Below are 16,431 nucleotides of genomic sequence, written 5' to 3' on the forward strand. Positions count from 1 at the left end.
TATTTATGCATTTTTATAGAATGCAAACTTTACGCAGAGTTTTACAATAAAAAAACTAAATTACATAAGGAATGAGAGTAACATGTAAGTAGTTGCAACTATGTATAGATACACATGCTGAAAGTAACAAGTGACAGATACATTCAAGACTTTAAGATACGAAAAGGTGGGGTGAGTAGGGTGGCACAAGTACAGAGTACATCTTTACTAAAATTGAGTACTCGAGAGTGTCACGTGGCAGTCAGGGTCATGACCTGGGATGAGGTGAATAAATCATAGAAGTGTCTTTGGAAGAGAAGAGTTTTAAGCTCAGATTTGAAAGTCTGAACTTTGGAACTTTCTTTTTTTTTTTTTTTATATTTTTATTGAGAGTTCATACCAGTAAGTTACAAATTCACAAATACATACATACATACATAAAAATATACCATCAATGAAAAGGATAATAGACAGGTTAAATAGCTACAATACCAATGAGTCATTCATTTTACACTCTTGCTGCCCTCCAGGCAGCTACTGGGGCCCAAAGTCGCATACCCATTTCCCTTATCTTTGCTCCCTTTAATTCATATAGTGCTTCCTCAATATTATGGATACCCAACATTCTACACATCCACATTTGAAAAACGTAGGTGCTTCTATATCCTTCCAAGCTGCACTAATTAAAATCCTAAGGATTGCTACAGAGATAAAAACTAAAGCTTCGGCCTCAGTGCACATATTTAGTTTCACATCGCATCCAGTTATTATCAGGGTTGGGGATAGATTAATTTTGACATCAAGCAGCCCCTCTAGAAACCGCTCTATTTCAGTTTTAATGCTTTTTAGTTTTTCGCAGCCATAGAACATGTGTATGATATCAGCTGGGCCATTTCCACATCTGGGACAATTGCTATCTGCCGCTTTCCCCCAAGAGAATAATTTTTCCGGCGTATAGTATAGATTGAATAAAGTTTTATAGTGTTGGGCCCTGAGATTCGAGGAACGCAGAAATCTTTTATCCATAGCTAGAGCCTTATCAAGATCTACTTCCGGATCCCCCAATTTTTTGGACCAGGCAGCTTCCATTTTACCCATATCATCCATTGATGCTTCACTAAATATTTTATATATATCCCTAATTCTATGACCCCCCGACTTCAGATACTCGAATAATTCATATCTCCTTGTCAAAGTGATACGTGACCTAATTGACTTAATTCTGTTGACAAGCTGTAAGTATTTAAACTCTTGATAACCTTGTAATGAATAATGTTGCGTAAGTTCTTCAAGTGTTCTACATTGATCTCTAATCATTATTTGCCCCAACTCTACAATACCCTGACTCTCCCAGTGACGCCACGATCCATCCCTGCTAAGGTTTGGAAAAAGTGTTGAATTCCAGAGTGGTGTGCTATGATGAAAAGTGGGTATATCTAGGTTTTTTTTAACAGTTTTCCACATATACCATACATCTTCAAGCGTCCTATACCCAAATTTCTTGTAATAGCTCCTCTGGGTTCTCCTCAATAAGACCCCTGCTGCTTCACTTCCCAATAATAACTGAAAAATTGATGGTATCACCGCCTGCCTGAGGGTTGGGCACCCTGGATGGAATAGGATTGCCATATCTGTAAGGAGACATGCGAAATGATAGCTCTTTATATCTGGCAATCCCAGCCCTCCTCTTTCTTGTGGTAGTGACATATATCTGTTTGATCGCCTGAACTTTGGAACTTCCATTCCTTCAGCTTTGGAGGTAGCAAGTTCCAAATTCCAGTTGCATTGCCTTTGAAGGATTTCGCCATGAGTCTTTTCTTTCTGAAAGTTGGAGGTTCGAGCAGTAGATTTTCAGCATTGCGTGAAGGTCTGGAGCCGCCTGATAATTTGAGTTTGTTGGCCAGGTAGCAAGGGGTGGAAGTGTCTTGTCTATGGGTTTATAGGCCATGCAGGCAATCTTGTACATTGACCTAGGTTTAATGGGAAGGCAACAAAGAGTAATCAATATGGGTAATTTGGTCGTTTCTATTGGCCCCATAGAAGAAACGTGCCGCTGAGTGGAGGATGGATTTTATGGGGGATAGGTGGGATTTGGGGAGGCCAGCAAGGAGAAAATTACAGTAGTCCAGTCTGGAGAGAAGCAAAGATTGCACCAGAGTTTTCAGGCATTGCTCGGGAAAAAAACGCGGAACCCCCCAGAGAAGGCGCAGTTGGTAGCGTGTGTTCTTGACATGGTGTTGATTTGAGAATGAAGGTTAATAATAATAATAATAATAATAATAATAATAATATCCACATTTGTAAAGCGCACAATCACCCGTTAGGGTCTCTAGGCGCTGGGGGCCGTCGGGAAGATTAAGCGAGCTATTGCCCAGAGTCACATGGTGCTGGGCTAATCTGCCGCCGGAGCCGGGGATCGAACCGTGATCCCCAGATTCCGGAGTCAGTCGCCCTGGCCGCGGCGCCACACCTCTTCAGGTTCAGGTTGAGTCTTTAGTCCAGGGTGACACCTAGGGATTTGACACTGTCAATGATGGTAGGTTTGTTGTTAAGAATGTTCAGATTGTCCATCCATGATTGAAGAGGAGGGGGAGAGTTTAAGGTAGAGAGAAGAAGGAATTCAGTTTTTGAGGGATTCAGAAAGTCGATGTCATCTAATCTTGGATGGAGGTGAGGGTGGTGTTAACGAATGAAATGTCGTGGGCGGAGGACACATTTAGGTAGAGTTGAGTGTCATCAGCATAGAGGTGACAATGGATCCCAGACTTTTTAGAGAGTTTCCCAGCGGTTCCATCTAAAGAATGTAGAGGGTGAGTACAAGGATCGAACCTTGAGGGGCGCCTTGATCTACAGCCTTTGATGAAGAGAGGCAGTTTGCTATTCTGATCGTCTGAGATTTACCGAGAGGTATGATTCACACAACTTCAGCACTTCACCTTCAAGACCCATTCTTTGTTTTAATGTGTTCAGAAGAGTTTTATGGTTAACAGTGTCAAAGGCAGCAGATAATTCCAGAAGGATCAGGAGATAAGAATTGCCCAAGTAGAGCACTCGCAGGGCATCATTGATAACTTGTAGCTGGACTGTTTCAGTGCTGCAGCCTTAGTTGAAGCCGGATTGAAGTTCATCAAAAAGGTTGCTGTCCTTCATATGTTGGGAGAGGTGCTCTGCTACACAACTTTCAGTGATTTTAGCAAGGAAAGGGAGGTTGGTGATAGGATGGAAGTTGTTCAGGTCCTTCACATCAGCAGAGGGGTTCTTTGGAAGTGGGGTAACCTGATCTGTTTTGATGCCAACATGAAGGGAGATTTGAGTAAGGAAAAGGTTAACAAGGCGAGTCCAGTAGGGGAGAGTGTAAAAATCAATTGCAATGTCGATAGGGATGGGGTCATTAGAATGGTTAGAAGGCTTTGTTTTCAGATTGCTCTTGAGGAGGGAATCTTCGGAGATGTTATGTTAACTGGGATTTATAAAGCGCACGGCTACTCCCAAGAGTGTCCCGGCGCTAAAGCTGTGCCAGGAAACTTTGGATTTGCAGTCCTCCAGAGATGGGTAAGATAAGTTGCATGGTCTCTGAGCGAATTCATTTTTAATTAAAGAATAGTACAAATTCTGCTTCTTTCTTGGGAGGGTCATCAAATTTGATGGTTGAGGATTTGCAAGTAGTTTTGCTCAGGTCAAATAGTTTCCTAGGTCTGTTCTTGGCAGAGTAGAGGAGGCTTCTGATGTGATTAGCTTTCTCACTAAAGATGTGTTTGTGATAGCACGATCTTACATAACAGAAGTTAGAGAGATTAATGGTGTAAGGAGATTGTCTCAATTGCTTCTTCAGGTGCCGCAGGGTTTTAGGTCTCGCCTGAGCCCGCGCCTGTGCTGTCTGCGAGACATTTAGTAAACAGGCTTTTAAAAGTCCTACTGCACGCTTTGGCTGGCATAGAGCGTGGTTTAAGCACACAATGACGAGCAGAGGCGCCATCTGGCTTTTCTCTCTCATCATGGTGCGCGCACCTTGCACACCACTTGCCAGCGGACATGCCTCCTTTTTTTTTTTTTACTTGAAGCGCTCATGCACGCACCGCAATCGCTTTCACTTTCATGGCCACGCGGCTAATGCTTGTTTCTTTTTTCATAGAGAGACTTATTAAACCATGGAGCGGGAGGTGTGGGTCTTTTCTTTTTGATTTGAAGCAGAGCAACATTGTCTATCATGACAGAAGGCTGGTGAGACAATGGGTGGTCATGTCATTGATGTAGAATTGGGCCTAAAGTCTGGAAGTGTCTTCATGACTGTGTTGCAGAGAGTGTCAAGGCTGATGTTTCTGGTATTACGGAACCAGATAGTGGCCCTTTAATTTGGCCAAGGTTTACCGAAGGAGAAAGGTGCAATGAGAAGGGGATGAAGAAGTGGACGGACCACTCTACTGGGATAGGATCATTGGCTGTTAGCATATCTTCATTAGAAATAATAAGGTCCAGCGTGGAGCCCTTGGAATATGTTGGTTTTGCACAGTGTTGTACAAGATCATTACCTGAGAGAAATGTGGCAAGCTGGTTGGCAGCTGAATCTTCCAGGATGCCCTAGTGGAGATTGAGGGCGGACTAGCAAGATGACCACACATTAGAGAGGATCCTGCTGTCTGGGGAAAATAAACAACGTTATCCTGCGCACGCAGCTATTGCTTTGAGCTCTAAATGCCCCTAACCTGTCGGGCAAAGTTTGGGACGCACTATGTGCCAAAAATAAAGATAGGGAGAGGCCAGATCACTGCATGTGAGGCCTGCGACGAGGAAGGTTGGCACCGAGTCGACAAATTGAGGGAGGTGGGCCTCTGACTGCAGAGAGTAGATGCGCACTCAAGAGGGCCGGGGTCGGGGCCAGACCGAAGCGCACTGATAACTGCTCCAGATGCTGATGCCTGAGGCCTCGCCGCTGACTGAGAAACATGGAGCAGCTGAGGAGGTAGAGGGGCTGGGCTGAGCTGAGCTGAGGCGCAGGCCTCAAATGGTTAGGTGGAACTGCAGCGAGAGGTGGCTCATCTCCTGAATCTGCTGGGCCCCCTGAGCTGGGTGGCAACACCTCCCCCCCAATGACCCTCCCTCCTCCCCCACCCGACTTGACTTACCTGGTCCGGGGACAGCACTGCGGATCTGAATACTGCCGCTGCCCGTAATTGCAGTTATCGGAGTGCGGCCTCCAGCAGAGGACAGAGGCGCACAGCATGACGATGGGCCGAGAGGTGCGGAGCAGCAACTGCAGCACAGGCACCTGGCAAGTGGACCAGGTCAGGCGGGAGAGACAGCGGTCCAGAACTCCGCCTTGGCAAGCCACAGAGGGAATAAGAGAAGCAATTGCAACCTCTCTCCTCAATATAGTTAAGAATAAAGGATTCCATCTGCAAAGAGTTAACGCCCTACTTTATATCTGGAGTCTGTATGCTTAAGAATACACTGAATAAGTTCTTGAGTAGGTGGGCGCTCTACATATGAAGGCGTGACATCTCATTGTGTTGACTGGGGTCCTGCGGGGCGTCTGCGGCACTCCTGCCCTTACATAGGAACCCAAACTCTGCAAGGCCCAATAATCACTTCCTCGCACCCATCATCAGTGAGAGCTGGGTCCAAGAAAACAAGGGTTGGGCCGCTGCCCCTCGCCCGAGGTGGACCCCACACTAGGTACAGGTGTGAGGCATCACTGAGATTGCTGGGACCTGCTCTGGGCCTCCCTCCATCATTATTTAGAAAGACTGGACTGCACACACCGGGTTACGTGTACTTTTGCTCTGAAATAAGCTAGACGTTGTATATTATTATATTACATTTCCAGAGAAGCCTTATTTGATGTTATTCATTTTTTTATTTTTATTCAGAAATTCTATTTTTATCTCTTTTTTCTTTTTTTCTCAGTACAAAAAGAGGTGCGTTGATATATTTACATTCATTTTGATATTTCAAACACACATTTGCTTCATGGATATATGATTTTTTAAAAACAAAGAACTTTCAGACATGATATGACAACTAATATGACTATTTACAATAATTAACCAATCATGTTTTCCATATATAAATACAGCAATTATTCCTTTCCAACGCGTTTCGGCTAGTCGCCTTCCTCAGGAAATCTGTATTTTCAATTATTGCAAGACCTTCATACTTATTAAAGGATTTGAATTTTCTGTCGCTCCTGATCTTGATATAGTCACTGGATAAATCCCGTGAATCTCAGGGAAACTAGACAGGGAGACTTGCTGATCGCTGTTTTATGTAGTCCACTTTTCCGCACGCAATTGGTGTGCCTATGTTGACTCCCTCTAACACAACCTGGAATACTTAAAAAATTATCATACACCGCCCCATGGGGAGTCCTTGCTTGTAGGTGGTCAGACGTATCGATTATAATTGACCTCCTGATATCTTCCTCTTTTGAAATGGTCCGTTTTACTTTTTATGATGCCTTAAGTCCTGTCAAGATAAATCCTTTAATTCACGTGGTTGGGCTTCCGGTTTGGGCGCCAATACCAGTCACTATTTTTGCCCTTCCTAATGATATCAGGTCGCTTTTGCCGGTCTGTTCGGGCAGCTGCTTACTTTTGACCTCTTTAATTTTCTCAGGATTGCTTGTTAGCTGTATCAAACCATCGGGAAGTAAAGTCGGACGTCTTGCGGTGTGGCTCCGTTCCTACTCTGCAAGGCCCAATAATCACTTCCTCGCACCCATCATCCGTGAGAGCTGGGTCCAAGAAAACAAGGGTTGGGCCGCTGCCCCTCGCCCGAGGTGGACCCCACACTAGGTACAGGTGTGAGGCATCACTGAGATTGCTGGGACCTGCTCTGGGCCTCCCTCCATCATTGAAATGGGCTGCCCCTCTCTGCGCCTGCGGCAAATCTATAGTGGATGAGGGGTAGACTCATGGCTAGGAGATCAATAAAAATTTTATTTGAGGAGCTGTCAATAACGCATTGGCAGTGGTAATCAACCAATCAATGCATTTGTAAAGCGCGCTACATACCTGTGAGGGTCTCAAGGCGCTGGGGGGGGGGGCTGCTACTGATCGAAGAGCCAGGTCTTGAGAAGTCTTCTGAAGGCCAGCAGGTCCTGGGTCTGACGTAGGCCGGTAGGGAGAGTGTTCCAGGTCTTGGCGGTGAGGTAGGAGAAGGATCTGCCGCCGGAGGTGGTTTTCCGGATGCGTGGAACTGTGGCGAGGGCGAGGTTGGCTGAGCGGAGGCTGCGGGTGGGGATGTAGAAGCTGAGTCGACCGTTAAGGTAAGCTGGTCCGGCATTGTGTAGGGCTTTGTGTGCGTGGATGAGGAGTTTGAAGGTGATCCTCTTGTTGATGGGCAGCCAATGCAGGTCTCTCAGTTGGGGTGTGATGTGGTTTCGTCGGCGGACGTCGAGGACCAGTCGTGCCAAGGCGTTCTGTATGCGTTGGAGCCGTCTCAGGAGCTTGGTTGTTGTTCCTGCGTAGAGGGCGTTCCCGTAGTCCAGTCTGCTAGTGATGAGGGCCCGGGTGACGGTTTTTCTCGTGTCGGAGGGGATCCACTTGAAAATCCTGTGGAGCATTCGGAGAGTGTTGAAGCAGGAAGCGGAGACGGCGTTGACCTGCTTGGTCATGGAGAGGGCAGAGTCGAGGATGACCCCCAGATTGCGTGCGTGGTCGGTGGGTTCTGGGGGTGTTCCTAGCGATGTTTGCCACCAGGAGTCGTCCCAGGCTGAGGATGAGGACCTCCGTTTTGTCTGAATTCAGCTTCAGTCTGCTCTCCTTCATCCATTCGGTGACAGCCTTCATTCTTCTGTGGAGGTTGGTCTTGGCGGTGTGGGGGTCTTCGGTGAGGGAGATGATCAGGTGTGTGTCGTCGGCGTAGGAGATGATATTGAGGCTGTGCTGTCGGGCGACGTGGGCGAGTGGTGCCGTGTAGATGTTGAACAGTGTCGAGCTGAGGGATGATCCCTGTGGAACGCTGCAGATGATCTCGGTGGTCTCGGAGCGGAAGGGGGGAGGCGGACGCACTGGGATCTGCCGGAGAGGTAGGATGTGGTCCAGGCCAGGGCCTTCTCTTGGATTTTGGCATCGTGGAGGCGTGCTGTTAGGGTGCGGTGGCAGACTGTGTCGAAGGCGGCTGATAGGTCCAGAAGGATGAGGGCGGCTGTTTCTCCTTTGTCCATGAGGATCCTGATGTCGTTGGCGGCGGCGATGAGGGCGGTCTCGGTGCTGTAGTTGCTGCAGAATCCGAATTGGGAAGGGTCCAGGATGTTGTTGTCTTCGAGGTAGCGAGTCAGCTGGCTGTTGGCGATCTTCTCTGTGACTTTTGCCGGGAAAGGGAGCAGGGAGATGGGCCGGAAGTTCTTGAGGTCCTTGGGGTCCGCCTTGGGTTTCTTCAGTAGGGCGTTGATCTTCCAGCTCTCAGATTGCTGTCTCGAAGGAGATGTTGATTGTTTTCCGGAGATGGGGTGCGATGTCTGTGCTGGCTTTGTTGAAAACGTGGTGTGGGCAGGGGTCAGATGGGGATCCGGAGTGGATGGAGTTCATGGTCTTGATGGTGTCTTCGTCGCTGACGTTGGACCAGGCGGTCAAGAGGCTGGTGCGGGTGGTGGTTGCAAAGGTGTAGGTCTCAGCGGCGGAGGCGGGGGTTGCAGTGTTGAAGCTGTCATGGGTGTCAGTGATTTTGCGGTGAAAGAAGGTGGCCATTGAGTCGCACAGGTCTTGGGATGGGGGAATGTTGTTGGTGTTGGAGCTGGGGTTGGAGAGTTCTTTCAAGATGCTAAAGAGCTCTTTGTTGTTGTATGCGTTGCTGTCTAGGCGGTCCTTGAAGGCAGTCCTCTTGGCGGTCCTGATGAGTTGCTGGTGTCTGCAGGTGCCGCTTTTGTGGGCTGTGTAGCTGTCTGGTGTTCGGTCGCGGAGCCAGTTTTTCTCCAGCTTCCAGCAGGCGCGCTTGGAGGTCCGGAGGTCTTCGGTAAACCATGTGGCTTTCTTGTTGGTGTGGTTGGCGGCGGGTGTCCTGAGTGGGGTGAAGGTGTCGGCGCAGTCGTTGATCCACTGTTTGAGGCTAATGGCGGTGGTGTTGGTACCGGTGGGGTCGGCGGGTGGTCCCAAGGCGAGGATGGTGGTCAGTTGGTCCTTGTTGACCTTGCCCCAGTGGCGGCGTGGCATCTGTTGGGTGCGGTGGTGTGTGGTGGGTTTCCTAAAGGTGAAGTGGACACATCTGTGGTCGGTCCAGTGGGGTTCGGTGGTGTGGTTTAAGGAGACATGGGGACTTGAAGAGGAGATGGGGTCCAGTGTGTGTCCAGCGGCATGGGTGGGAGTCGTCACGAGCTGTTTGAGTCCGGGGTTGGCAAGGTTGTCGATCAGGGCGGTGGAGTTGGCGTTGTTTTTGTTCTCGAGGTGGAAATTCAGGTCCCCCAGGAGGATGTAGTCAGTGGAGGCGAGGGCTTGGGTGCTGACGAGGTCGGCGATGGTGTCGCTGAACTGTGGTCGGGGTCCAGGTGGTCTGCAGATGAGTGTTCCTCTGAGGGTGGTGTTGGGGTCTGTGTGGATCTTGAAGTGCATGTGCTCGGCGGTGGTGAGGGTGTCGTCGGTGTTGGTCGAGACTCTCAGGGTGTTCTTGTGGATGATGGTGATTCCCCCTCCCACTCCGTTATTCCGGTCTCTGCGGGAGATCTTGTAGCCTTCTGGGATGGCTATGGCGATGTCTGGTGCCGAGGTGGTGTTCAGCCAGGTCTCAGTCAGGAAGGCGACATCGGGGTGGCTGAGTCGAGGAGGTCCCAGAGTTCGAAGGCGTGCTTGTGGGCGGAGCGGGTGTTGAGGAGGATGCATCTGAGGTGGTTGGGTTCTCTGGATGGTGGTTTGGCGGGCCGGATGCTGGTGAAGCTGCAATTCCGTCAGGTGAAGGGTCCTTGGGTGCGCTTCGGGGTGGCCCAGTAGCAGGAAGGATTTCGTCCTGGGTTGAGTACGTGGAGGGTGCTGGCGTTGTAGTGCAGACCGGTGTTTTGGCGGTTCTGGGGTTCAGGGGTTCTGGCCCTGGGTGCGGTCCAGGCGAGGACAGGCGCAGATGGGCTTGCCTTTGAGCGCCCGCTGCGCGCGTCCGCTGCGCGTCTGGGCGGTGGTCGCCATAAGAGGCGAGAAGGGAGGGAGGAGCAGCAGGGAGACGGGAGCGGGGTGGCGAGGGGGCGTGACCATATGGGAACAGCGGGAACAGTTGGGCACAGAAGGCTAAAGTGGGGGGGTGAGGGGGCTAAGGGGTGCAGCTGAGGGGAAGAAAATAACAAAAATGCAACAGTCAGAAACAACGGAATATGCAAAACGAGAGGCAGACCACGGCTGATCTGGGCACAGGCTTGAGCCCCAGTCAGGAAGACAGCAGCGGGGGAGAGCGCTCACAGGTGGTGCTGAGGCGGCAGGGGAGCGACCCGGCCCTGGAGCAGAGTCGAGGGTCATGTGGTCACGTGGCAAGTGGAGGCAGGTAGGAACAGGCCAGGCACTAACAAGCCCCTAAAGAAATGAACAATCTGCCAAGCACAGACACTGCACACTCTAATAAACTCAAGGGAGGTGTAAAAGCAATGGGCAAAATGGATGGAAAACAGCTGAATGTGGCACTGTAATCAATGAAACACCTGTCGAGAGGAGGCTGGCTTTTTTGGGCTGCACGATGACTCACAATGGCAAGTGCTGTATTATTATTATTATTATTATTATTACCATTTATAGAACTTTTTTGAAGACTGGGTGTAAGGTGGAGCCTCTCCATAAGTCTGGGATCTGTGCAGCAGCGTTTGAGGTGGGATTTACTTTGTGAGCGCTGGTTGCCCTCCTTAATGCTCTTCTTGCTGTGATGATGGCCCTAATATGAGGCTTTTGGATCTGGTCCTTCAAAAGGGTCTCAGGTTGTTGATGGGAGGCACCACATCCCACCAGGTGGAACCTAAACGTGTTTATTAGGTCATCCAGTGGTTAATTTGCAAAAAAATAAGTGTTGGGGCTCCCGTCAGTAGGCGGCTTGCCTCAGCCCATTTCTTCCATTGGCGCTGCCGAAAACAGAACCAGCTACTAATCATGGAAGTGGGGACAGGCTGTATCATAATGGCCAGAGCTTCTGATGTCGGCTCAACATCCTGTGATTCTGGGCAAATCACTTAAGCTCCCTGTAAATTAATGTATCAGTTCAAATAACTTTATTCGATTCTTGTGAATCATAAAAGTATGCATATCTACAAATATAAAAATACAATTAATAACCTTTATGAGGAATGAACATATTCTCTGCAGTAATTATTAATATACCAGCAAAACTCAATCAGTTGAAAAAAATTCTCCAAGCTTTCAACATCACAATTTATACATGTAATTGATTCATAAAAGGTCTAGTCGCTTGGACCCTCCCGCCCTCTCGGGTATTTAAGCTTCGCCAGCCCTCATACTCCTTGATTGACTTGAGCAATTTTACTTCCCTGAGGCGGAAAGCCGGGGAAGTTAGGTGTTTCTACTTTTTAAACTTTGTGAATTGTTTTTATGTTACTGGCCTTACCTACTTGCTTATTTGCACACTCCTTCCCTCGCACCGACTCCTGAGACCCCACAGCCGATTTTAACGCTGTTTGCGGGTAGAGCCGGGGGTGAGCCGCCATCTTTGAGAGGTGCAGGGATCGCGGTCTAGTCGCTTGGACCCTCCCACCCTCTTCCCGTATATATGTGTCTCAGTTCCCGTCCGCGCAGCGGGCGGGCGCAGCGGGCGCGACGATGGCGCGCCGAAGGAGCGCCAAAGGAGGGCCCGTCTGTGCCCGTCCGTGCTCTGGCCGGGCACAGGGCCACGTCTCCTGGTCGTTTTTCCTCCAATTCTGCCCCTGCTGTAGCACCTCGGTACACATCGGCAGATCTTAGGACTCTAAATGTTCCCCCCTGTGAGGGTGCGCATTCCTGGGTGGTCACTGATAGTCGGTTTAGATCTTGCCCCTTCTGTAATTATCAGCTTAATAGTCCTGTTCCCCCGCCTACCCAACCCTGTAATGAAATTAAGATCATTCAGGCGGGCCTGATTAACGCTAGATCTCTGGTGTGCCACACTGCTGAGGTCTTTGACCTATTAGCAGAAAATGACTTTGATCTACTCTTTGTCACCGAGACCTGGATGACCGACTCCTGTTCACCGGTAGTTGAGTTAGCTATCCCCCGGGGTTTTAGGATCTGCAGAGTAGATCGTAGAGCAGATGTGGGACGAGGTGGAGGGATTGCCGTGATCTATCGGGATCACTGGACTCTCACCTGCGAACATCTGGATGAATTGAAAGAGGCAGAACTTCTCCATTTTTGTTTGGAGCTTAGTCCGCATTTTACCTTAGGCGGCACGTTAGTGTACCGTCCCCCAGGCTATGTTGGTAACTTTATTGGAGCCCTGGAGCAGGTAATCGTCCCTCGAGCTTTACGGTTTTCCCGGTATCTACTGTTGGGCGATTTCAACATTCATGTGGATTCTGAGAATACCACTGAAGCTACTCGTCTCAGTGAGACTTTTAGCATGGCTCACCTCTCTCAATGGGTTGATGCCCCCACTCATGCAGGTGGTCATGTTCTTGACTTGGTATGCACCAACTTTGACATTAGTCTGTTCCCCCCCGATGCCTATGCTGTGGTCCGATCACTGCCTGATTAAGTTCGCTTGGCAGTTAGATGAAGATCTGAGGAAAATTCCTTCTTTGGCACATTGCCCACGGATTAATTTGACGTCCCTATCCGAGTCCCTTTCCGACACCCGTCCGGTCCCTACGATGGAGCTCGAAGCGACTGTTGACGCATTCAATCTTTGGATAGCGAATGGTGTCGCTGCCTCCACTAATGTGGGGGGTATCCGGCGGATGCGATCGAGACCCTCACAACCATGGTTCACGCATGCTCTGCGGGAACAGAAGTTGGTCTGTAAGAAATTAGAGCGAGTTTGGAGACAAGCTTACCTGCCAGCCGAAAAGATGTCCTTACGTGCAGCCCAAAAGGACTATTACGCTGCGATTAAGACAGCTAAAAGCAGGTATTATTCGGACAGAATCGAGAAGGCAGATAACAACAGTAAAGAGATCTTCTCAATTGTCCAAAACTTTCTATCTCCATGTGCTGCTCAACCTCGGCTCCCTTCTTCCGCTCAATGGTGTGAAGAATTGTCTTGTTATTTTACGGACAAAATTGCAAAAATTCAATTGAACTTAGAAGTGGCTCAAAAGTCCTCCATGACCCCACCCGCCCTTTTATTATCGGATAGCCGATGTTTAGAGGATCAGTTTGTTGCTTTCCGGCCGGCCTCGGAATCAGACATATGGCATTTACTGGCAGCGTTGAAGTCCGGATCTCCTTCAGACCCCTGCCCAGCCGGGGTTTTGGGAGGGATAGCGGATATTATTAATCAAGAGGTGACTCAAATCATTAACCTCTCCCTTTCCATGGCCTTGATTCCGAGAAGTTGGAAGGAAGCAAAACTGCTCCCTCTGTTAAAAAAGGCTGGTCTAGATCCAGCATTGCCATCGAGCTATCGGCCCATCTCGCTGTTGCCAGCTCTGGCGAAGGTGTGTGAGAAGGTGGCTTTTAAACAGCTGGATAGCTTCATTGAGTCCTCCCACGCCCTACATCCTGCTCAGTCAGGGTTCAGAGCGGCTTATAGTACCGAGACAGCACTAGTCGAGGTCTCGGAGGCAGTCCGAGAGTGCTTGGACGGGGGCGGCAGAGCGGTCCTGATTCTATTGGACCTCTCTGCCGCCTTCGATACGGTGCCCCATGCCTTGCTTATTGCAAGACTGCGAGCCGTCGGCATTTCAGGGTTGGCTCTTGACTGGTTGTCTTCGTTTTTGAGCGACAGAACTCAGCAGGTCTGGATGCCCCCTTATTCTTCGGCTCCGAAGAGACTGACAACTGGAGTTCTGCAGGGTTCTACGTTAAGCCCTTTATTGTTTAACGTTTATATGACCCCTCTACTATATCTGGCGGAACAGCTGGGAGCCAAGATAATGGCTTACGCTGATGACACACAGCTGTTATTCACCTGGCCTAAGGGTGTGCTTGATCCATCAGCAGTCCAGCATTGTTTGTCGGAAGTATTTCGGTGGCTTGCACAAGTCCAACTTAAGTGCAACGAAGACAAGTCCGAAGTCCTGTTCTACGGTTCTTTTCCTGACAACTTCAAGGATCAGATTTGGCCACCGGACCTGCCCTGCCCTAGTGCGACTGGAGGCCCAGCTAAGAACTTGGGGGTTTGGTTTGGTCAGGATCTGAAGTTTTCGGATCATATAAAAAAATTGACCGGCATTTGTTTTGGTACCCTGCGATCCTTGAGAAGATTTTTTCCTCTTCTGCCCAGGACAGCCAAAGAGACTGTTCTTCGAGCCCTGATCTTATCTCGGCTCGATTACGCCAATGCTTTATTTAGTGGCCTACCTGCGTACATGGTTCATCGCCTGCAGGTGTTACAAAACGCTGCTGTGCGTCTGCTTTTCTCTCTCCCTAGGAGGTCAAGCGTGCGGAGCCACTTACGAAGTTTGCATTGGCTTCCTGTACAACACCGAATCCTATTTAAAATTCTTGTGCTGGCATTCAGAGCAGCTCATGGCCTGGGACCGACGTACTTACAGAAACGGTTTTCATTCTATACTCCAAACCGTGCTCTACGATCGGCCAATCAATGCCTATTGGCCACTCCCAAATATAAATACGCACGTATGGGCGGCCAATCAATCTCAGTTAAGGCAGCATCCGCATGGAATGCCCTTCCCTTGTTCCTTAGAGCCTCGCCGACCATCACTATTTTTAAAAAGGAACTTAAGACTCATCTGTTTAATGCTCCACTCTAACAGATCGTTCTGGTTATGATCCATCACTCCTGTTGCCAAGTCACTCACCGCGCCAGGATACCTTGTGGTAATTGAGCGCGTTATAAAAGTTTTTAATAATAATAATAATAATAATAATAATAAAAGGACCTACAATAACTATAACATTTCATTTACTTTCACACTTCATAGCGTTTTCAAACTGAAAGTGCTATTCTAATAAAGCTAAGCACTGCACTACAGATTTCATCCGTAGATAATGATCTCAAATTATCAAAGCCCTCCGTATAAGTGCAAGGCCGACTGGTTTTCAATACGGGCTTTATAAAGCGTGCTCTAGGGACTTCATACAATGAACAAAACAACATGAAGTGCATTGCGCTCTGTTTGGCCAAATTATTACATGGGCAGGGGGTTAGTCTCTCACACTAGCCAACCTGTTTAGAATAGGCCACTAAAAAGTGCAATGTGCCAAGTCTTAAGCTAGTCATGAATATAACCTTGACTGGTGCTCATGAAAAGCACCGGTATTGATGATTAAGTGCCGGTGCTGAGCATCAGAAACAACCAGCTTAAATTAAGCACTGAGGTCATCCCATCTGCAGTAAGAGTCACCCAGGGAACTGTTGTTGGATTCTAAAATATCATCTTCCAGCCACTTGCCCAGCTTGGAGGTATCTGATGATCACCATTTGATTCTGCTGACTAGTTTGTGGGCGTTAGTCTGCAAGGATAGGCCCACTTCTGAGACACTGGTGGCCATTGTGGCATTTAGGTCATGTATTACAGCCAAGGGGTTGAGGTCACTTTCAGGGCAGTCAGGGATCTCGTTTCACCAGGAGGCTGCCAAAGGTGGATGACAGAAAAAGGTAGTCTATGATTGAGATCTCTTTGAATGTGGTGAGAAACTATGTACAGAGTTGTAAGTGCTCTCCAGAGCCCTGATGTTAAAATCTCCCACTAACAAGGTTTCGTGAGGAGATCCTCCAGGCTGTTGTAAAGGTGCTTGGTAGCAGGCAGATTGGCTATTTTGGTTATCTTATGGTATCAGTTTATTAAAAGAAGGGGAGTATCTTTCTTGTTACTTGATAGGGCAGAAATGAGTACTTCTTGCCAGGCAGGAGTTTACAATGTAGGGGTACGGACTTTATCTTGCAAGAGTGTTTAATAAAAATTGAAAGGCCCCCTGTTGGTCAGCCAAAGAGATTTGTGCATTTTGCTGGTTTGAAGAGCTCATGACAGCTGTATAAAACAGATGGAGTAAGAGCCAATGTCTCCTGTAGGCAGAGAATATTGTTTCTGTTCAAATAAGTCAGCGCAGGTGTGCTTGTGATTATTCACTGAAGCCCTGCCATGTTCCAAGAAAAGATTGTGAGTTTGGGCCTTAGCTGAGAGGTCAGAGCATGAAGGCAGCCTTGGGGGTTCAAACTAGGAGCAGTTCTCTGTAATCCATCCAAGGAGGTTGCCCGGCTGGTTCCACCCATTAAAGTTGAAGTTGGTTCTTGTTGAGTATCTTAACTGTCGCTGGTGAATGTATGACGTTACAACGCATACATTTGTAACGCATGCCTTCACAACACAGTTTTTACCTTGCAACATCCTTTACAACGCATACATTTACATCACATGCCATTACAAAAATGTTTTAA

This window comes from Lissotriton helveticus, chromosome 6 (assembly GCF_964261635.1).
Source record: "Lissotriton helveticus chromosome 6, aLisHel1.1, whole genome shotgun sequence".
In the NCBI taxonomy this organism is placed as follows: domain Eukaryota; kingdom Metazoa; phylum Chordata; class Amphibia; order Caudata; family Salamandridae; genus Lissotriton; species Lissotriton helveticus.